Source organism: Eptesicus fuscus, chromosome 1, assembly GCF_027574615.1.
Source record: "Eptesicus fuscus isolate TK198812 chromosome 1, DD_ASM_mEF_20220401, whole genome shotgun sequence".
Classification (NCBI taxonomy): domain Eukaryota; kingdom Metazoa; phylum Chordata; class Mammalia; order Chiroptera; family Vespertilionidae; genus Eptesicus; species Eptesicus fuscus.
The window spans coordinates 87715776-87739125 of NC_072473.1; the positions used below are offsets into that span (position 1 = coordinate 87715776).

Genomic DNA, 23350 nt, shown 5'->3' on the forward strand with positions numbered 1-23350 from the left:
AACTGCACCCCCCTTGCCAACCTGCTCACCCCCAACTGGTCCCCTCTGCCGGCCTGCTCACCCCCAACTGCCCCCCCCTCCTGGCCTGATCACCCCCAACTGCCTTCCCCTCCTGGCCCAATCACCCCTAACCACCTCTGCCTCGGCCCCGCCACCATGGCTTTGTCTGGAAGCACTTCTGGAAGGTCTCATGGTCTAATTAGCATATTACCCTTTTATTAATATAGATAGGATATGACATACTGCCATCACTATAACATATGTACCAGTATTACTCTATTAGAATACATACTTAATGCGATAGGAAGGCATCTAATACATTACATTGTATATGTTGTAAGTAGTAGGAAATACTGTGTTCATAGCAATAATATACACCCTCTGACTTCCCTTCCTGATTTGGGAATGGTTCCCCAGTTCTTTGAACGTTTCCTGGCCCCTAATGTACTTTTTTTTTTTTTGTCATTCAGTGTAACTTTATTTACTGTTTATCGCACATGATTTGAGGTCTTTAATTTCTAACCACCAAAGACTCAAAGGACTATTTTTTCCATGAAGTTTAACATTAACATCAGTGAATTCGTGTACTCATGTGTTTTTATTGTAAACATCTGAATGATTCACATTGTCATAGATCCTGAACTCATAAGCGTGGACCATGCACAGGCTGGCAGCATGATAGGAAGCCACTCTGCCAGCAAACAGATACTCTGCATAAGGAGAAAAGTAATAGCACAACATTTAATGTCCAACCTGAGTCACCTCAGCATGTTACATATATTGACTTCTTTTTTTTTTAAATATATTTTATTGAGTTTTTACAGAGAGGAAGAGAGAGGGATAGAGAGTTAGAAACATCGATGAGAGAGAAACATCTATCAGCTGCCTCCTGCACACCCCCTACTGGGGATGTGCCCGCAACTAAGGTACATGCCCTTGACCGGAATCGAACCCGGGACCTTTGAGTCCGCAGGCCGACGCTCTATCCACTGAGCCAAACCGGTTTTGGCGACTTCTTAATTCATATAGTATCTGGAACTCAACTGCTTGGTTGGTGACAGGGTTGACCTGGTTTCAGGAGGATTATTCCTGAAATAATTAAGGAAAGGGGGGCTCAATCTTTTCTTGGCTGTTTGCTCCTCCCCAGCACCTTCATCTTTCTTCTCATCTTCAGCTTCTTGGGCATCTTCTCCTTCACCTTCACCTCCTTCTTCTTCCTCCTTTGCATCCTCAAATTCTTCCTTGGCACCTTCTTCCTCTTCCTCTCCTTCCTCTTCATCAGCCACTTCCTTCTCCTGTTCCTCCTCTTCAGCTTCTCCTTCAGAGGGGTGTTCATCCTTAGCTTCCTCGGCTTTTGCAGCCTCAATGGTCTCCTCCACCTCAATCTGCTCCTCCTGGATGTGGCTGGTATATTAAGAAAGGAAGGAGCGAGAGGACATCAAGTAGGAGCTAGTCTGTAAACCACCTTAGGCAGATAAACCAAAGATCTGGGAACTCTGAGAGTAGCCACTGGCTATGCTTCCCACGCCAGTGAAACTGAGCTGGGTCTCATCACCTTCTAAGAGTTTCCTGTAAGCTGCAATGTCAATGTCCAAAGCCACATTGAGGAGGTCCTGGTATTCTTTTAAATATCATGCCATTTCACTCTCTGTAGTTCTCAACTCATTTTCTAATTTGTTGATTGTGTCCTGCATAGCACTAACATCAGAGTTCTGCTTATCCTCTAGCTCTCGCAGTTGCTTTCCCAGAGCTTTGTTCATGCCCCAGCATGCTTTGATCTCCAGGGTCTTGGGCTTGAGCAGGCAGCGGCCTTCAGACACCTCCTCCTTGGTGGCACGCACCCCGTAGGTGTTCTTGGCAGTGCTCTTGGTCAGCATGGTGAGCAACTCTTGTACCATTCTTCTGCATTCTGCATGTTCTTGGCAGCCAGCTTCTCGCACTGGGCATGGATGTCCTTGAGCTCTGCAGAGAGGTCAGACTTGGAGAACATGTCCATCTCCACAGAGATCTAAGCATACTGGATCTGCACCTGCAGCTCAGCGATCTCCTCTTCATGTACCTTCTTCAGAAAGGCGATTTAGTTCATCAGGCTGTTGGTGGGCTTTTCAAGCTCAGTGCCAGCGAGAGCCACCTCATCTGCACCTTTGCGTGCATCAATCAGCCAGCCTTCTGCGTCATCATGGTTCAGCACCTCTTCCTGGTAGCATGCCTGCAGGTTGCTCCCAGTCCCTTTCAAGCCCTGGTGCCTGATAACTACCCACTGCCCTCTCCTCGCCAGGGACCGGCGCGGTGGGCCGGGGCACAGGCATCCCATTTTCATTAAAATGTTCAACCCCGGCCTGCTCCACCGGTGTCCACAGGTGGCCCGGGGGCAGACAGTGATCCCAGAGACTGTGGCCACCCCAGCCTACCAAGGGTCCCGATGGCTGCCTGGACACCGTGGGTGGCGTCAGGCGCTGTCCTCCCACCCCCTTGCCTGGTTACCTATCGCGGCCTCGACCCAGCAGGTGACATCAGGCTCTGCCCGCCTGGCTTGCCTGATCCCCCATGGTGGACTGGACACTGCGGGTGGCATCAGGCGCTGCTCGCCAGACCTGCCTGGTTACCAATGGCGGCCTGGACCCCACGGGCTCAGTCAGGTGCTGCCCGCCCAGCCTGCCTGGTTCCCGATGGTGGCATGGACACCGTAGGCGGCATCAGGCGCTACTCGCCAGGCCTGCCCGGTTACCAATGGCTGCCGGGACCGCAAGGGCAGCATCAGGTGCTGCCCACCTAGCCTGCCTGGTCCCTGATGGCAGCCTGGTTCCAGCTGGCGGCATCAGGCGCAACCCGCCCCTCCTGCATATGCAAATTTACCCTCCATCTTTGTTGACTTAATTTGCATATCACTCCTGATTGGCTGTGGGCGTAGCAAAGGTACAGTCAATTAGCATTTTCTATTTTATTAGTGTAGATAAGAAAGGAGCAAAGGGGGAAGGCCAGATATTATAGGCATGTCATTTGAAGAGCTTCACTAGGAAGCTGCAATTTCATACTCCCCAGGGAACAACATAGGGAAGATAGACACATGCCCAGTGAAGTTGGGGGGATTAAGGGAGGTGTTGCCATTCAATCAAACCTGGGGACAGAGATGGTTGGCCAGAATGGGCATGGCCACTGCAAGCTCATGACATTTGGGAATACAGTATCCCCTAAACAAAAATTTTGCTCTCTTGGGACTCTTGTTTGTGGGACAATTGGCTCTTGGCTCCCTTGTGTTTGCCCGTATGAACAATGGTCATGCAGACCCCACACGCAATGGACTAATGGACTGCAGTGGGGAAACACAAGCTAAGCTACCCTGATGATGGACTGGACCCAGCTCCAACATGGAAAGGAAACTCTGGACACTGGCTCTTATTTTAGCTCTCCTGAATCCCCAGCTATACTTCTTCCATGACTGGACTAAGGGAAATGGGACTTTGGAAAACCAGGGGTGTAATTTCACAGAAACAAAGCTTTCTACTATATTGCATCCTCCCAGGCGAGTCTCAGAAAATTCATTTTCTCCGGATATCTCAAGAACTCTAACCCCAGCAGCAACTAGAGGAGACAAGCCACCCTCTTCTTCTGTAACAATTGTATAGAGACAGAGAACATACTTCTGCTTTTCTCTAACTACAGCAGAGAATACTAGGGATGTGTAACTGCAGTTGGTTTCCTTTCTATATAGCATTAATAGCTTTTTAGTGCAAATGGAGAGATGAGCCAAATTATCCAATTAATCTTTCCACATGTAATTTTTGCAATACATGTGGGTAATTTAGTTTCTTTAGAGCAAGTGCACACAGAGATTTAACGGTTGTCATTTTGTAATAAATATAAAATTGATAGCACCCAAATAAATGAAAATGAGAAGCATGAGTTGAACTGGGTTTATTAATTTTCCAATGGTAAAAGGGAAGGAGAGGGCCCTTGTAAATATTGTATGTTGATACTGTATGTGATAAATTTAACTCATTTTTATGTTTTCAGAATAGCATCTTTTTCTCTTGCCACTTCTCAAACTATAAATTATTTAAATCTGTTTGCATTTTAAAGCTTTTTTTTCTACAAATATGGCATTTTATAGATTGCCTTAAAGCTCCATGGGGGTGAGATAGACTCTGTACAACAGAAACCTGAATCCAGAGAAGGGAACAGACCTTTCAAAAAGATAGAGGAAAGCATGAGTTTTTTTTTTTTTTTTCCTGTATGGTGCTAATGAGACAGGCTAGTAAGCCAGGACAAGCAGAATAGGGAAACTGAGACAGATAGTTAAACAGTAGTTTGCAGCCATCTAGAAAATCTAGATGTCAAGGAGTTTATAGCCATCTAGTAAACCCTAACTTCCCTAAACTAAGGACACTTAAAAATAAAGTTTGTACCTCTCCTCCTCAATTAGAGGGTAAAGCACTTAAATAACCCTACTTAGGGAGACAGATAGCAGAAATCCAATTAGTGCCATTTGCCAACTACACCCAAGGACATATGAAGTTCAAAGAATACACTTTGCCCAGCCGGTGTGGCTCAGTGATTGAGTGTCAACCTATGAACCAGGAAGTCATGGTTCAATTCCTTGTCAGGGCACATGCCCATGTTGTAGGTTCAATCCCCAGTACGGCTGTGCAGGAGGCAGCCTATCAATGAGCCTCTCTCATCATTGATGTTTTTACCTCTTTCTCCTTTTCCCTTCCTCTCTGAAATCAATAAAAATATGTTAAAAAAGAGAATACACCTCATTTTGGTACATCAGCATAAAGCTGATGATTATTCTATTAAGATCTTCTCTTAAGACTTTCCTTAAATGCCCAACCTTTAAAACCCCTCAAAACAAAGGTCTAGGGTGCACTCTACCTCACAGGAGCATGCCTAGGCCTTTTCCCCACCCCTTTTCCCCACAGGCATGCATTTCATAAACTCTAAGGGACCCCATGAGGCTTTCAACCAGTGCAGCAATGGCAGTGGCAGTTCATCCCAGTCAACCTCCCTGAACCTGTCCCCAAGGGCCCCTTTTCTCTGGCTTTTAGTGAGCAAAAGTGTGGTAGGCAGTTAGGTAGATATGAGCAGATTAAGGACAGTAGTCCTGGAACAGAAGGTCACCCAGATGAAAAGCCCCAGGTGTATAGCAAAGGTGGGATCTAGTGCCTAGTAGGATGTATCTCGCCCCCAGGATGACCATTCCTCCCCTAGCATATTGGTGGTCATGAGGATTGGACCTCCCCCCTCCCCGACCTTTCCTCCCTAGAGATAATATCTATGTCTCAGTTGTATTTCAGCTCCAGGCCTAGAAAAGCAGCAAAACCCAACAAGTGGCCCCCAGCTGATCTCAGGACCAACTGCATTGGATAATACCCCCCTGCCTTACTGCAATCATTCAGTGGAGACCTAGACCCTGAAAGAACACACCTGGAAAGCTACTGAATACTCTATTGAGATCTTCCCCTGGGACCTCCCCTAAAATCTCCACCCTTAAAACCCTTAAGATAGAGGACCCAGTGTGTTCTCCCTCCTGGGACTATGCCTGGGCCTTTCCCTTCCTCCTCCCCATCACCCACCATTACCTTCCTCACTCCCAAGCTCTGAAAGCCCTTCCTTTATCTCTATGACTTGTTTCCTAAGCCCATTTCTTCTACGAATTACTTCTTCCTCTGTGATTTGCCAAATAAATGTTCTCTTATAGTTTGAGTGTTGGCTCTGAATTCTTTCCTAGCCAGAACTCAAGTACCAAGGATGCTGATCCCAGATCCAGTCTGAACCCATGGATCTAACATTTGGTGCTGTATCCTCTGCTCACAACAAAAGAAGACCAGCCTAGGCTTATTTCACTAGCCCTTTATTGTTTCATTGTGTCCAGCTTTAATAAAGGTCCTCTAAAATTCACCTGAATTTGTGTAGTAAAATTTTTTCCTACAGGAAGTCAAGAAAACATGTACTACCAGCTGGCCCTATTCAAACCCTCTTAGGCCCATGTCCCCTTTCTAGTAATGCAAACACTGCCTTCTCACATTATCAACTTGATAAGAATCAGATCCCTTAAATCTACCCTTGCTGTGTAAAGGAGGACAAATAATTTTTCCTCTAATCTTCTAGATTCTTGGCTGAGATCCCCTCTGTGATAAAAAAAAAAAAAAGATTACTAAGAGAAAAAGCAACAGACATTTAATCACATGTATATCTCCTTTATACATAGGAGAGACCCCAGAAAAGAGCAACTCCCTGAAATGGCCTAAGCATCACCTTAAAAACATCTCTAGCTAAAGACAAAAGAAGACGGATGTTGGAAACTGGGAAGTTATGGGAGGTTACAGATAAAGCACAGTAAACAAGGGTAATAATGTGCAGATATAAGCAAATTGCCTTCTTCATTGATAAGAGTTTCTACAGATTTGGAGTCATTCACTTCTTCCTGTGACAGTGAAGAAGACACTCTTACAAGTGGAGATTTCCCATTGTAAATGTTAATTTCTCTTACAAAAGGGTACCTTCTACTCAGTTTTTATAGCTTCTCCTATGCCTGCTTTTAAAAAAGATAATCAGCTTAAAATAATCTTTATGCCAAAGAAACATATTTTTGGGTGGCAAATTCTTCTCTCCTTTAATTAAATGAGTCCTGGTCATGACAAATATTTTTAGAAGAACTAGGGATTGTGGATTATTCAAAGAACAAAAATTAACCAATGGATGTTCTTCATATGTTGAATATTTAAGCAGTTTTCCCTTTATATTCTTTTAAGGCTTTGGATAATATAGAGATATAAATAGACCCACTATATTGTCTTGAATTAATTCATGACACTATCAACAGGGCATTTTGAATAATAGGAGGCTAAACCAGCATTTATTTCCTGCTACCTCTTCAAAAATTATAGTCAATTTTGAAAATCCTTATAGTATCCATGGCTGGTTTTGCTGCAGTTAAAGTATGGGTGCCCACACACCAAAAAGTCATAGCTTTGATTCTCAGTCAAGGGCATGTACCTGGGTTGCAGGTTTGATCCTCAGCCCCAGTTAGGGTGGGTGCAGGAGGCAGACAATCCATGTGTCTCTCTCACATCGATGTTTCTCTCTCTCTCTCTCTCTCTCTCTCTCTCTCTCTCTCTCTCTCTCTCTCTCTCTCTCTCAGTGGGGGGTAACGTGAAAGAGATTAATTTTGCTTCTCACTGGATATCAGTTTAAATAATAAAGATTCTTATTCTCTCACCTTATAGTAGAGCTGTGTGACAGCACAAAGCAATCTGTATGTGGGTGGACTGTTATTATGTCTGTCCCAAAATAACCCCAAATAGATTGGAAGACATAGAATTTCAAAATCTTGAGAAGCTTTGAAAACTTAGTAAGATTCATTTTTAAGAACTGATTAATAGATGAGTTTGTAAAAACAGATTTATGTCTAGTTTAGAAGACACTCTGCTGTTTAACTCTTCTCATTTCAGGCTAATCTGGTTTGGCATCTCACAAATTAAAGTCATTTGGAATTGAAACACGTTTTCAAAAGTGTTCAACAGATTGAAAATTCAAGACAACTATACATTATCATCTTCTTTTATCTCCTTAAATTTGGCTCTTTTTTATTATATTCCTGAACAATTCATTACTTCATTGGTACCTCATTTACCATTAATAATTTGGAATTTAGCTAATGCTCTGATTAGATATAGAAATTGGAGGCAAATTGGCTTTCTTGCTTTCAAAATTCTTTATTCAATGCCTTTTACTCTACTGGTATCCTCTTTCTTCTTCTTCCTCCCCTCATATCTATCTATCTACCTATCTATCTATCATCTATCTATCTATCTATCTATCATCATCTATCTATCATCATCTATCTACCCATCTTCATATTATGCCTTGTGCTCCATTAAGATCTTATCCTTAAATAAGCCCACATTCTAATGCATGAATATTTTCAGGCTTTATCTTTAAAGGTCTAACTTTTTAAATTATTATTTTTATGTAATACTTCAGATAAAATATACACCTATATATTTATATACTGCACACATAAAACATATGTAAGTTGCAAAGCACAATAAAATAAAAAAAACATGTACCTTCTTTTTTAAAAATATGCTTTTATTGACTTTAGAGAGGAAGAGAGAGGGAGAGCGAGATAGAAACATCAATGATTAGAGAGAAAATCATTGAGGGGCTGCCTCCTGCATGCTCCCTACTGGGGATCGAGCCAGCAACCTGCGTGTGCCCTGACCAGGAATCAAACCATGACTTCCTGGTTCATAGGTCAATGCTCAACTACTGAGCAACTCCAGCCAGGCCTATGTACCTTCTTAAGAACTAGAATATTACCAACATTTTGCATTTACCTATGACTCATTTATCATTATCCCCTGGTTTGTCCATAAGATGCAAACATGATCCCAAATTTTAATTTAATGTTATTTTGCCCCCTTTTTATTTATACTGTGAAAATATTTAGTTTTGCATATATTTGAGCTTTACAAATCATTATACATTATGCTTTACTTTTTTCATGATTATAATTCTTTTTAATTTTTAAATTTCTTTATTGATTAAGGTATCACATATTTGTCCTCATCCCCCCATCCCCATCCCACACCCCTCCCCACACATGCCCCCATCCCCCTGTTGTCCTTAACCACTGGTTAGGCTCATATGCTTGCACACAAGTCCTTTGGTTGATCTCTCCCCTTTACCCGCATCCTTCCCTACCCTCCCCCTGAGGCCCGACAGTCTGATCCATGCCTCCTTGTTTCTGGGTCTGTTCTTGTTCATCTGTCTATCTTGTTCATTATTTCCCCTAGATGAGTGGGATCATGTGCTATTAGAAATACACTTATAAGAACCGAAAATGAGACAAGCAATAATGGTTATGGTGACAGGCAAATGAATCAGTGTGTAGTGAGTTTCTTTCTGGGCCAACAGTTCTTTTGAGACCCAATTTCAATGTCCACCAGTTCCTTATGTGTACATGGCAGTACTGACATTACAGTTCTGGATGGTGGACAAATGGTGGTAATGCAGGTCCAACTCTCTCTGGTTTGGTCCTGGGCAACCTGCAGTGATGCACAGCTGCTAACTGCTAGTATGGGAAGGCCACATCAGCGTCTTCCATCTCTGGACTGCTTCTCTTCTGTCTTCATGGCTGGAGTAATCCTGTAGATTCCTCTCTGTCGCTGGAATCCACATGGTCTCGGAGTTGTTTTCTGAAAATATACAAACATATTCTCAACCAAAAGTTAATAAAGGAATATTTTCTATAAATTTGACTTGGGATCCTATTGCATTTTTTGCTCAAATAATTTTCCTCTGGCTTGTTTTGACAACTTGTGTGTTTTTCATGGGTGTCTTGCTTTTAGCCTTATAATTAATTTTTCTAAAGTATTAATTTTCTAGATGTAATTTACTTACAGGATATTTTTCCTTACATGATATTCTTCTACTATACCCTCCTTTTTTGATTTAAATGTTAGGAGGCTTTTGAAAATTTTATAATGTAGTCTTGATGGCTTTTAAATTTTAATTTTTTGCACTATAATATTATTGTTTTAGGTTCATTACATGGTGCACAATTTTATCATGAGATGAAGTACCAATAAAAATTTTAGTTAACACTTTAGGAACACCTTTTTGTCCAGTACAATTAATTTTTCTAGACTATTCGCTTGTTTCAACTAGCCAATTTAAATTTGCCTGAAAACTTGACTACTATTTTACTGTCAAATTTATTACTCTAACAACAATCTTATTTTACCCTATAAATGTTAGTGGAAGGGATTATTTGCCTTCTTGAGTAGGTCCTGAGCATTCCTGGTGGTAGGCTGGATTTAGATATCATAAACCCACTTCCCCACACCATGGGTACAAGACAACTCAAACAATTCTTGTTGGAGTGAGAGGGCAGTTGCTGTCGGCCAAGTCTCTGTTGGTCACCTGGGTCCTGATCTGAGCTGGGCATGGGAAGCATGAAGCAGCCATGGGGGCAGGAAACCTCCCTCAGTAGGGGCTAGGGTTCAGGCCCCTGCAATGTTGGGGGTGTGAGGGTCTGTGCCCCACCTCTGTTGATCCCCAAATTATCTCCTGATGGCCCCTCTGCGACTGTGCCTGTCTTAGGTTGTTCCTTCCTTGAGGAATCTTACCCGTCTCTGGCTAGCCAGCCATCCTCCGGGGCCAAGCAGGGTGGTGTGAGGTTCAGTTTTGTCTCCTTGGTAGCCTATGCCCCCGTGGCCTCCATGCCCAGCACCTGCCTTGGGATCCCCTCGCCTGCTGGCGGGGCCCCAGCACTGATCACATATCTTGTGGAACCCGGGTTTCTTCTCCAGGGAGGGCTCAGTTCGCTCCACTGGGTGAGAGACAGATCGATGGCACCAGTCATCACGAGACTTCAACCTCGACATGAACAGAGAGCTTATGCAACAGCTGTGAGCAATTGAATTGTGAGAAGAGGGTCTCTCTTGGCCTAAAGGGTAAGAGGGACCAATTTAGAATGCTCAGGTGCCTTCCCAGGAGGCCCTCTACACAACGAAAAGGATTAAATCATGATTATATTTCTAAGATCCATTTTTATTTTTTGTGTATTGCAGTTCTTCATTGGTTTTTTTCTGCTGTACAGCATTCAATAATTAATTTGTTATAATGTGTTTGTCTGATATATTGTCAATAGACATCTATGCTAGTCCAGCTTTTTGTTTTTTATTTTTATAAATAAGTGTGATGGAAGTGTTATTGTGCATATCTTTAGGTACACATGTATAAGAATATCTCTAAAGTATATAAATGGGAATGGACAGACTTTAAAGTATATATATCTTTAGCTTTATAAAATAGTACTAAATTGTTTTAAATATCACCTACAGTGGATATTGTCATACTTTCTGTAATTTTTGCATGTCCAGTAGGCATAAAATGGCATTTCACTGTGGTTGTAATTTGTTTTTCATTGTTTACTAACAAGTTTGAGCATATTTTTACATGTTTATCTGTCATTCTGTTTCTTTATCCATAAAACTACATAATAATATCTTTTCCATTTTCCATTGTGATTTTTCCTTTTTCATATTGTTTTTTACATATTTTAAATATATTCATTACAATAATCATTTTCAATTAGATATGTGGCATATACCTTCTCTCAGGTAGTAAGAGGCTTGTCTTTTTCCATTCTCCTTATGATGTAATTTAGTAAATAAAATGATTATTTTTTATGTAAAATACACTAATGTTCTCACTTTATTTATTTATTTTTTATATATTTTATTGATTTTTTAGAGAGAGGAAGAGAGAGGGATAGAGAGTTAGAAACATCGATGAGAGAGAAACATCGATCAGCTGCCTCTTGCACACCCCCTACTGGGGATGTGCCCGCAACCAAGGTACATGCCCTTAACCGGAATCGAACCTGGGACCCTTGAGTCCGCAGGCCGACGCTCTATCCACTGAGCCAAACCGGTTTCGGCTAATGTTCTCACTTTTAATGTAATCAAATTTATCGGTTTTTAATGACTAGAAGGTTATTTCTTGTTTAAAAAATTTTACCTATATTTATTTGAGAAAGATATTCCCCTATATTTTCTTCTAAATACTTTTAAATATTAGACAGAGCATTTCTGATATTTTCTTAACCTATTATGTCTGATTTATAATGAATATTCCAGAATAAGCAAAGGGCTACACTTTCAAGTCTCCAAAGAACCATTCAGCTCTATGCATCTGTCTGAATTTACATAATGAAACTCTGCATGCACAAAAAAGAAACTCAAGGAAAATAATATGTAGAGATTTCAAGAGCAATTCTCCTGCTTATTAAAATTATTTCCATAAATTCACAGAGATACATCTTTTCCATAAATGACCACGAATGAAATGAAATCCCCTATGTACTCTTGATCCCGAAAAGGGGCAAAGGTAAAGAAAAGGTGGGGTTTTGGTTTCTAATTTTGGGGGTTGCTTCAGTAGTATCAGCAAACATAAGATCTTTCCAAAATACTGAAGCTATATTTGAAGTCCATTTCTTTACATACAAGGTGAAAGAAAGGCAGAAAAAATCAGAAGGAAATGGACACTTTATTCAGCATAAAAATATCTTGGGTCCTTCCCTCTTGAAGGGATCTTGTTCTAAGGTAGTATCTAATTCTAAACACAAAATTAACTCATAATCAGGATCTTCTCTATATAAAATGTTTAAAAAATATCTTTAGGGCCCTGACCAATGTGGCTCAGTTGCTTGGGTATTGTTCCTTGCACCTAAAGGTTGCTGGTTTGATTCCCAGTCAAGGCACATGCCCAGGTTCAGTTGTGGGCTTGATTCCCAGTAGGGGGCATGCAGGAGGCAGCCAATCCATGTCCCACACTTACATCGATGTTTCTCTCACTCTCCCTCTCTCTCTAAAAATCAATTTTAAAAAACATCTTTAAAACATATCTTTAGGAAACAAACAGCATTTTCTTAAGAATATTAAATGTATATAGCATTTGGAGCTGTTGGATTCAAGGGCACAGACAGTCTATGGCAATTTCCAGTTATCCATAAATACAAGTTTTATCTGTAGCTAGAGCCAGAGAGCCCAATCTGAATGTATAAGGTCAGTCCAGAGAAACCAAGTTCTCTGGTTTGAAGGTCTTAGTTAGGTTCAAACAAGAAACCATGGGGTAGATATTTCCCAGAATTCTTTTTACCTTGGATGAATACTACCTAAAATAAGTCTTGATATCTGGCATTCAGGACAATTTATTTATTCAAAGAATGTTATCACACACAAAATCTCATGCCCAAGCCCCATTCTTTACTGCATAATTACATTTTCAACATAATAAAAATTCTAAACAATGAAATGACCGCATTGTCTGTGTCCACAGGTTATGCATATATGCATACAAGTTAATTGATTGATCTCTTCCCACCCACCCTCCCCTGCCTTCCCTCTGAGGTTCAACAGTCTGTTCATGCTTCTATGTCTCTGGGTCTATTTTTGATCATCAGTTTATTTGGTTCATTAGATTCCACATATGAGTGAGATCATGTGATACTTATCTTTCTCTGACTGGCTTATTTCCCTCAGCATAATATTCTCCAGGTCCATCCATGCTGTTGCAAATGGTAAAAGTTCTTTCTTTTTTTATTGCCATGTAGTATCTCATTGTGTAAATGTACCATAGTGTTTTTTTTTTAATCCACTCATCTGCTGATGGGCACTTTGGCTGTTTCTAAGTCTTAGCTATTGTAAATTGTGCTGTTATGAACAAAGGGGTGCATATATTCTTTTTGATGAGTGTTTAAGATTTCTTAGGAAATATTCCTAGAAGTGGGATGACTGGGTCAAATGGGAGTTCCATTTTTAATTTTTTGAGGAAACTCCATATTGTTTTCCACAGTGGCTGCACCAGTCTGCATTTCCACCAGTAGTATACTAGGGTTCCCTTTTCTCCATAACCTCACCAACACTTGTCTTCGGTTGATTTGTTGATGGTAACCATTCTGACAGGTGTGAAGTGATATTTCATTGACATTTTTATTTGCATCTCTCAAATGATTAGTGACTTTGAGCATTTTTTCATATGCCTCTTGGCTTTTTGTATGTCCACTTTGGAGAAGTGTCTGTTGCCCATTTTTAAATTGGATTGTTTGTCTTCCTTTTGTTCCATTGTATGAGTTCCCTATATTTGCAGATTTACCCCTTATCAGATGATCATTGGAAAATATGTTTTCCCATGTAGTGGGCTCTCTTGTTATTTTAATGATGGTTTCTTTTGCAGTGCAGAAGCTTTTTATTTTCTATTTAAGCCTTTATTTTCATTCTTTTTGTATGTTTAATTGTATGTGTGTATAAAGCACAGAATGCTGACCAAATATTTGTGTACATATCTGAGCACAGTAAATATCTCTAAGATAGATCTTAAGAAGTATACTTACTGGGTCAAAATATATGAAAAATGATAAAGGAGATCAGGAATTTTATCCAATTTATTGGCTGTTTTACCCTTAGCACCAAGTATATTCTTTAAGGCATAGTAGACATTGGATAAATAATTGGTGAATAAATGAAATTTTTGACAATCATCTGGATAGAAAGGTCTTATAATCAACTAGATTTTCAAATTTTTATTTCAGAAGAGAAATGTATTTAATTACTTTTACTATATATGTTCAGTTGAAATCTTTTAGAATAGAAATCATAACTCAAAGAGGCCACTAGATCGAGAAAAAATATGGCCTAATAAAATTCAGGGCAATACAAATGTTTAAAAGAATGATCAACCATAGAATGAGACATAGGAATAGTGGATAGAAATATGTGAAAAGAAAAGAATAGTGTCTCAGAAAAGAATCTCAATAGAGTCAACAGTGTTATACTGTAGGAACAAGAATTAGGAAGAACTGACAAGAAGCTATTTTCTTGGGTAATCTATAAAGTAATGGGGAAAGAAGCCAGGATACATAGGCTTTGGGAGATATTTTTAAAGTTATTATTTCCAACTAGAGGCCCAGTGCACAAAATTCATGCATGGGGGGGGGGTCCCCCTAAGCCCAGACTGCACCCTCTCCAATCTGGGACCCCTTGGGGGATGTCCGACTGGCAGTCAGGCAGGCAGGTGAGCTATTAGGAGCCAGCAATCCTGGACTGCTGGCTCCTAATAGCTCACCTGCCTGCCTGACTGGTTGCCCATAACTGCTCCCCCCGCCAGCCTGATCACCCCTCACTGTCTCTGTGTGCCAGCATGATCCCAACTAATTGCCCCCCTGCTGGCCAGGTCACCTCCAACTGCCCCTCCCCGCCGGCCTTGTCACCCCACACAGCCTGCTTGTTCAGTTGTTTGATCATCCCTCACTAATCCCCCTGCTGGCCTGGTTGTAGGCTGCCATCTTGTGAGGGTGTCAGGGTTAATTTGCATATTACCTCTTTATTGTATAGGATGATTCCTATACATATTTGTGCTCCTGCAGCTTGTTATAAGATATCATTATGAGGAAAAAGCAATAAATATTGGCATTTGAGCTTAGCAAAGGAAAGTGATGTATCAACACTTGTTTGTCATTATGTATACATTTCTATGCACTCTCAGGCATATTATAAATGTGCCTAAAGCCACTAATTAGCTAAATAAAATAAACATGCTCAAATAGTTTGGGTTTTTCTTTCAAATTAATATTTAAACATTTTGTAATATACTGGGGTTGTATGTTGAAAATATTTATGATTAAATACTCACTGAAAATTATGCACCCTAAATTGCAATTATACATTATTCCTTTTGCAAATATCATAAATTAAATTTTACAATAAAGAAAGGATATTTTAGTATGCCTTGCTTGATATATCCTTGGTACCCAAATGTATCCCCAAAATATGCTTTTAACTTTGGATATCTTTATACCAATCTTAACATGTTATCTTAATTTCTACTCTCTAATCACACTCAGCTTCAAAAAGCTTCACGAAGGTAACTAGATTTCCGACACAAAATAAATCTTTACTTCTCTGATACTGACAATGATGGTATGAAAATTCTCTTGTGGTAAACTTTGGTACCTATCACCACAGGAAATAAGAATGACATAATGAAAGGAGTAGGACTTTATCACACCATTTTAAAAAAATGTGTCTTCTAAAAGCAATTTCAAATATCAAGAAAGAAGTCAGTCAGTTTTTGAAAACACTTAAAACTAATGATTCCCAATTGACTCATTTATTTTAGTCTTTGTCCATATCCTGGTCTAACATCTACAAGAAAAAAATGAGCTGATTATCAGTTAGGTAACAACATCATTGACTATGGTAGGATGTTTCAGTAATAATAAATTGTGGACATATATAATTTTTAATATATTTTATTTTATGAATTTAGGTCAATTAATAGTTAAAGCCTGGCTATATAGAGTTAATATTCACCAACTTATTTAAAACATAAAAAATTCTTAGAGTCTTCAATATTCACATCTTCAAAACATAAATGCATGTTTGTTTGGTTACTCTTTGTTTCACTAGACATTATTAATACTTCATCCACAGTAACATAATTTAGTGAATAGGCATTTGTTTAGGATTTACTTTACATAAATTGACAGCATGGTGTCTGTATGTTTTATTGTTTTCTTTATTTTTCTATATATTCCTTTATATCTTTAAAAAATTTTTTTTCTTTGGGGAGGGAGATATGTAATTGTTTCACATTTAATAAAATACAGTCCATCATAGCTCAATCAAAAAAAAATATGATCCATTTTGAAATTATTCCTTTCTCCACAAACCTCACAGAAATCCTAAATACTATGCCAAGAAATAATTTCATTGATATTAAAGTTTCTCCTATTCATGGGAAATTCAGCAAAAAATCCAGTATTTATGTAATAAGAGTCACAGAAAGAGAGGAAAAAGAGGGTGAGCTGAAAAAATACTTGAAGAAATGAAAGCTAAAATTTTTCAACTTTAGCAAACCTCCAGTTTCAAAAAGCTGAGTTAACCCCAAACAGGATAAGCCTAAAGAAATCCCTGCCAAGACACATAATATTTAAATTTTTGAAAACTGAAGACAAAGAAATATTCTTGAAAACAGTAAGAAAGAAATGACATTTGCTTTATAAGGGAAAAAATTCAAATGACAAGGCAATTTCTCATATTAAACTATCAATGTCAATACAAGTGGCACAACATTATCCATGTGTTGAAAGAAAAGAATTGTTGATTTAGAATTTTATTTTATTACTAGAGGCCTGGCACAAGAAATTCATGCACGGGTATGGTCCTTAGGCCTGGCCTTCGATCAGAACCATCTTCCCTAGCTTCCCGCAGCTTGCCCTGTGCTCTGCCCCCCACTGCCACCTAGCCCAGGTTCCCCATTCACCATCAGGTGATCAGTGCCTGATGGCTGGGGGAAGGGACCAAGAGGTTGGCTGTTTCCACCTGTTCGCTGGCCCCTACCCCACTGAGGGTGGCCATCAGGTGATCGGAGCCTGCTGGCTGGGGAAAGGGACCAAGAGGTGGTCAGTGTGCCTCATAGTGACTGGTCAAGCAGTTGTTCTGGTTGTTCTGCTTTTAGGGTCCATTTGCATATTACCCTTTTATTTTATAGGATTTTATATCTAGTGAAAATATCCTTCAGGAATAAAGGAAAAATCAAGCTATTCTCAGATGATGGAAAATAAGAGAATTTGTCACCAGTACATTTACTCTGAAAGAATGGCTAAAGGAAGCTGTATAAACAGAAAGGAGAGAATAAAATGAAAACCTTTGGGCACCAAGAAGAATAAATGAAGAAAGCAAAAAATTAATAAATGCAATAGGTTTTCTTTCTGATCTTCAGTTTTCCAAATTATGGTAGGTAGTTGAAATAAAAATTATAATACTGTCTAATGTAGTTCTAAATGTATGTAGGGGAACTATTTAACACAATTGTAATATAGTGCAGGTAAAGAGACATAAAGAAAGATGAGACCTCTGTACCAAGATCTGTTTCAGGCAATGCTGTCTAGCGATTTGTTCATCATGTGATATATAATGAATTTAGGGCAAGTTGGCCTGCTGTAGCTTATCCAACAGAAGGAATACATGTATCTATGACAGCTGTAATAAAGCTGACAGAACTCCTCTACAAGGGGCTGTTTCTCGTTGCTAAGGTTGGCATTTCTACCATAGGAAGAAATAGGAGTGTGCATGGCATCTATGTTTTGCATAATTTGTCAGACAGCCACATTATAAGAATTGTGTGATACTTGTCTGAAAAGGGAAGAAACAAGATGTTTTTCTGTAGTCACAACTATGCAGTATGACAACTTGTACTATTAGATTACTGCTTTTTTCCCCTTAAAATAAATTTGAGTGTTATATTTGGGGAAGCTGTAACTTTACGACAATTTCACATCTTTTTCAAATATAGAATCAGAAGCTAACTGGACTACCCTAACTTTTTTAGTTAATTGGGTTTATTGTTTAAGTTCTGTAAAGAAAAAAATCCCAGTTCACTCATTGTGACCTTTGACCTTAGGGAAGCAAGGATGACTCCAAGTTCTGGTAACCTCAGTGTGCTTCCCTAATTTAAAACAATGTTAAGGGGCTCTATCCTCATTCTTGGGTCAAGCTGAATAAACCCAAAGTTGGAACACTGGAAACTGTATTTTCAAATATTACTGTTACCATTTAGAAATAAGTACACCACCTAAGTTTTCTTTTGAGTAAAACTATCCACCTTTTAAAAAATTGCCTTGACAAACAGTTATGGTTGTGTCTTTAAGTGATAGGGTATATACAAGGTGGACCCAACATTGCACTGTAGATACTTATCTATGTTTATGTGCTATTAGAATCGAAGGGGCTGGATATAGAAATGTTTCTTTGAAGCAATATTTGCAAAACATGCAAACATCTATATCTGTATTTAGAAAAAACAAAACAGGTGTTTGTTGCAAAAAAAGAGACATAAACAAAGATAAGGTTTCTATACATCACTCAAGCTAGAAAAATGATGGCCCACACAGACTGATAAGGTATACATATAATATGCAATATCTAGGAAAACTACTAAAAATTTATAGGAAAATATAATAGAAACAATAGTTATGTCAAAATAAAATTCCAAAAAAATGTTAATGTAAGCCACAGGAAATCAAGGAAATTAAAACAAAGAGAAAAAAACAACAAAAAATAAAATGGCAGATTTAAATTCTAACATATCAATAGTTACATAAAATATAAAGACTAAATATGCCATATTAAAAGACAGAGATTAGAAAAGTGGATAAAAAATAAAGAATCAAATGTTAAGCTGTATATAAGAAACTCATTTAAAATGTAATAGCAAATGTGTGCTGAAATTAAAAGGAAAGAAAAAGATATAACTTACAAATATTTATAATAATATCAATAATAAAGCAGGATTGTTTATAATAATATCAAGATAAAATGGACTTGAGTGCAAATAAAATTACTAGGGATGGAGATACATTATACAATGATAAAAGTGTCAATCCATTGAGAACACATAGAAATTCTCTATATATATACATATGCACCAGAAAACAAAAACAAGGTATAAAATACATGAAGCAAAATCTAATAGAATTGAAAGGATAGACTAGTCTACAACTGTGGTTCAAGATTTCAAAACTCCAATTTCAAAAATTGATGGAACAACTGGACAGAAAATCAGCAAGAATAAAGGACAACTGAAAACCACCATAAACCAATAGTATTTAATAGAGCATTTATAGGACTTCCCCTAAACACAAGAATATACTTATTTTCAAACACACCTGGAACATTTATCCAGACACAAAATATTCTGAGCCATAATAAAATTCAACGAACATAACATAATTGAAATTACAGAAAAGGTTCTCTGATGACAATAGAATCAAATTAGAAATCAGTAAGAAAAAGATTAGAACATTTCTAAACACTTATAAACTAAACAACACACTTATAAATAATCCATGGATTAAAGAGGATGTTTTTAAAAAATTGTTGACAGTACTACAGATATCCCCCATTCTCTCCTCCCCCCTCCACACAGTCTGTGCCTCACCCCAGACCATCATCACACTATTGTCTGTATCCATGGGCTATGAATATATGCATATAAGTTTTTTGGTTAATCTCTTCCTGCTCCCCTCCCCTCTGAGATCTGTCAGTCTGTTCCATGCATCCATGCCTCTGGAATTATTTTGTTTGTCAGTTTATTTTGTTCATTATATTACATATATAAGTGAGATCATGTGATATTTGTATTCCTTTGACTGCCTTACTTCTCTTAGAATAATTATCTCCAGGTCTATCAATGATGTCACAAAAGGTAACAGATCCTTCTTTTTTTACATCTGCATAGTATTTCATTGTGTAAATGTGCCACAGCTTTTTATCTACTCATAAAGAAGAAGTCTTAAGTTAAATCAAGAAACCCATTGAATTGAATGAGATGAACTGCAACATAACAAAATTTGTGGGATTCAGCTAAAGCAGTACTGATAGGAAAATTTATAGTTATAATGCTTATAACAGATAAGATGAAAAGTTTTAAATAAAAATATCTAAGCTCCTACCTCAAGGGCATAGGAGAAGAGCAAAATATACCTAAAGGGAACCATACTGATCAGAGCAGAACTAAATAAAATTGAATACTGAGAAAAAAATACACGAGACAGAAAGCTATTCTTTTAAAATATAAAATTATCAAACTTCTACTAAAACTGAAAAAACAGATAGAAGACACAAATTACTAATATCAGGAATAAAATGGGATATTACTACAGATCATGTAGACATCAAAAGGATCATAGGAAAACATATGGACAACTTTATATACACAAATTTGAAAACTTAAATGAAATGTACAAAGTTATTTAAACTCAGTTTACAACTCATACAATATAAAAATATAATTCAAACTGCTCCATAACTATTAAGGAAATTAAATTTGTAATTACAAACTCACACCCAAAATAATATTTAGACCTTAAGAGTTTCACTGAAAATTTGACAAAATGTTTACAGAATTAATTCCAAGTCTAGATAATCTCCTCCCAAAAATAATGCTAGTATGACCCTGATACCAAAACTAAACAAAGATAGTTAAAATGACTATTATAAAAAAGACAATAAATAACAAAAAATGTCATTATGTGAGGTGATAGAAGTATTAATCTTGAGGTGATTATAGTGCAACATATATATATATATATATTAGAGGCCTGGTGCATGAAAATTCATGCAATTCGGGGGAGGGGGGATCCCTCAGTGTGGCCTGCCCCCTCTCACAGTCCAGGAGCCCTCAGGGGCAGGAGGCAACCCAGCAATCAGGGGAAGGTGATGCCCCATCACACCTCTGCCGCTGCCACTGCCGGCAGCGCAAGCCTCTGCTGGCCCTGGTTACCTGAGCCTCGGGTGGCCTTGGGTGGCTGGGCAACTGCCATCCGAGGCTTGTCTGTGCCTCTGGCCAGCCCTGGGTGGCTGGGGGGCTGAGGGGCTAGGGGGACTCTGGAGGCAGGCGCGCAGGGCGGGCCCGGCCTTGCCATGTGCGCCTGCCACCCCAGCGGGGCTGAGGGGACTGGGCGCCACCATCTTGTGGCTGTGGGCACCACCATCTTTGAGGGTTTTGCAGTCAATTAGCATATTCCCTCCTTATTGGGTGTGGGCGCCGGCATCTTTGCGATAGCATGAGGGTCAATTAGCATATCCCCTCTTTATTACATAGGATATATATCAAATCATTACATTGTATACAATGTTAATAGTATATGTCAATTATATCTCAATAGAGCTGGAAAATACATAAGCAAACAAACAAATAAATAAATAGTGGTTGGTTCTCTAAAATAATAAATTAAAATATTAAAATGACTCCAAGTGTACCTAGATGTTGTATTTAGGAGAAAAATATTTCAAATTAAGGTGTTTTTAATACCTTCCTAACAGTTGTAGAACTAATACTGTGCCTAAAATACACTAAACAAAATTTGGTAGAACTTGAAGAGTAAGTAGAAAAATTTATAATTAGAGGAAGAGATTTCAACATGTATCCCTCAATAATTTGTAAAACAAAGTAGATAGAAAATTGAGACTATAGAAGGCCTGAACATCACAATCAACCAACATGTCTGACATCTATAATCAATTCACCCAACATCACATACTTTTCAAGTGCACATGGAACATTTTCTAAGATACACCATATTCTGGGCCATAAAACAAGTATCAATACATTTAAAATAATTGAAATCACACAAGTTAGTTCTATGACCTCAATTAGAAGCAAATGACAGAGATAACTGGAAGATCCGTAAATATTTCCAAAGAAATAAACATAATTCTAAAGAACCCAAGGGTAAAAAGCAATGAAAATGTATCAATATCTGTAGCATGTAGTTAATGCAAATCATGAGAGGAAATCTGGCATTTTAGATCTTCATATAAAAGTTTAAAATTTTAAAATGAATGATCTAAACTTTCACCTTATGAATCTAGAAAATAACATGTGGAAAAAAGTATCAAAGATGTTTTATTGGTTAGCTAGTGCTGCCATGTCAAAGTACCACAGACTGTGTGGTTTAAAGAAATAGAAATGTATTTTGTCACAGTTCTGGAGACCAAAAATCTGAAATCTATCTTAAATTGTCAGCAAGATTGGTTCCTTCTGAGAGCTGTGAGAGAAGGATCTATACCAGGCCCCTCTCCTTGGCTTTTAAATAGGCATCTTCTCTCTGTATCTTCACATGTCTTTACTCTGTATGTATCTATGTCCAAATTTCATTTTCTTATAAAGACACCAGTCATATAGGATTAGTTCTCACTTTATTTTTACTTAATTACCTTTGTATAGTCCTCCTCTCCAAATACAGTCATATTCTGAGCTAATGGGGGTTAGGATTTCAACATTTGATATTTTGGGGGTGGAATATACAATTTAGTCCATAACAGATGGATAATCCTATCTAATAAAGAGGGAATATGCTAATTGACTGTCAATCCCTCACAAATATGGTGGCACCCACAGCCACAAGATGGCGGTGCCCAGTCCCCTTAGCCCTGCTAGGGTGTCAGGTGGGCGGCATGGCCAAGCCCACCCCCAGGCGGGTCTGGCGACTCCACGTGCCTGCCTCATGAGTCCCCCAGTCTCTTCAGCCCCCCAGCCTCCCAGCACCAGCCTGAGGCACAGGCAAGCCTCAGATGGTGGCTGCCCAGCCGCCCAGGGCCACCCGAGGCTCAGGTAACCAGGCTGGCCAAGGCTTGCACTGCCGGCAGTGGCAGCAGCAGAGGTGTGATGGGGTCATTGCCTTCCCCTGATAGTTGGGTTGCCTCTCGCCCCTGAGGGCTCCTGGACTGTGAGAGGGGGCAGGCTGGGCTGAGGAACCCCCCCTCCATTGCATGAATTTTCATGCACTGGGCCTCTAGTAAGTAAATAAAAATGAATGAGGGAACTCTAGATCTCTGTCTCTCTAAAAAACAATTTAAATTATGGTAAAAATGGTCAGAATCAAATTTTGCACAATCTGAAATCTAGTCTAAACCAAACAAGGGCAACCTTAGTGAAGAAAGAAGCTGTTGCACTCTGATAAGAGTATGCTGTGGCATTTTAAGAAGATTACCTTCCATCTCCCATTCCCCAGATGGACTATGGACATAAAGGTGGAAACATGTATGACAGGTTGTTAGCGCAGAGAGGCAATGTGGATTATAGTCTCAAAGAATTGTGGTTGTGTTGCTATATCTCGTGGCTCTCTGAAGAACCAGAACAAAGACTTTCCTCTTTCTTTTTCTTTTCTTTTATTTTTTTAGGAATAAAAGAGAATTCCCAGGACTATATTGGCTTCCCAGGTGGTGTTTTCAGGTAGATAGTGTTTAATAAAAGCATTTAAAGCAAAATTATT

The 23350-nt window shown here is 38.9% G+C and overlaps 1 pseudogene; it reads right to left on the minus strand.

Annotated features, from left to right (window-relative positions):
* Window positions 1–1124: 1124 nt before the first annotated feature.
* On the minus strand, window positions 1125–2314 carry LOC129149836 (neurofilament light polypeptide-like; annotated as a pseudogene).
* Between the last annotated feature and the right edge of the window lie 21036 nt (window positions 2315–23350).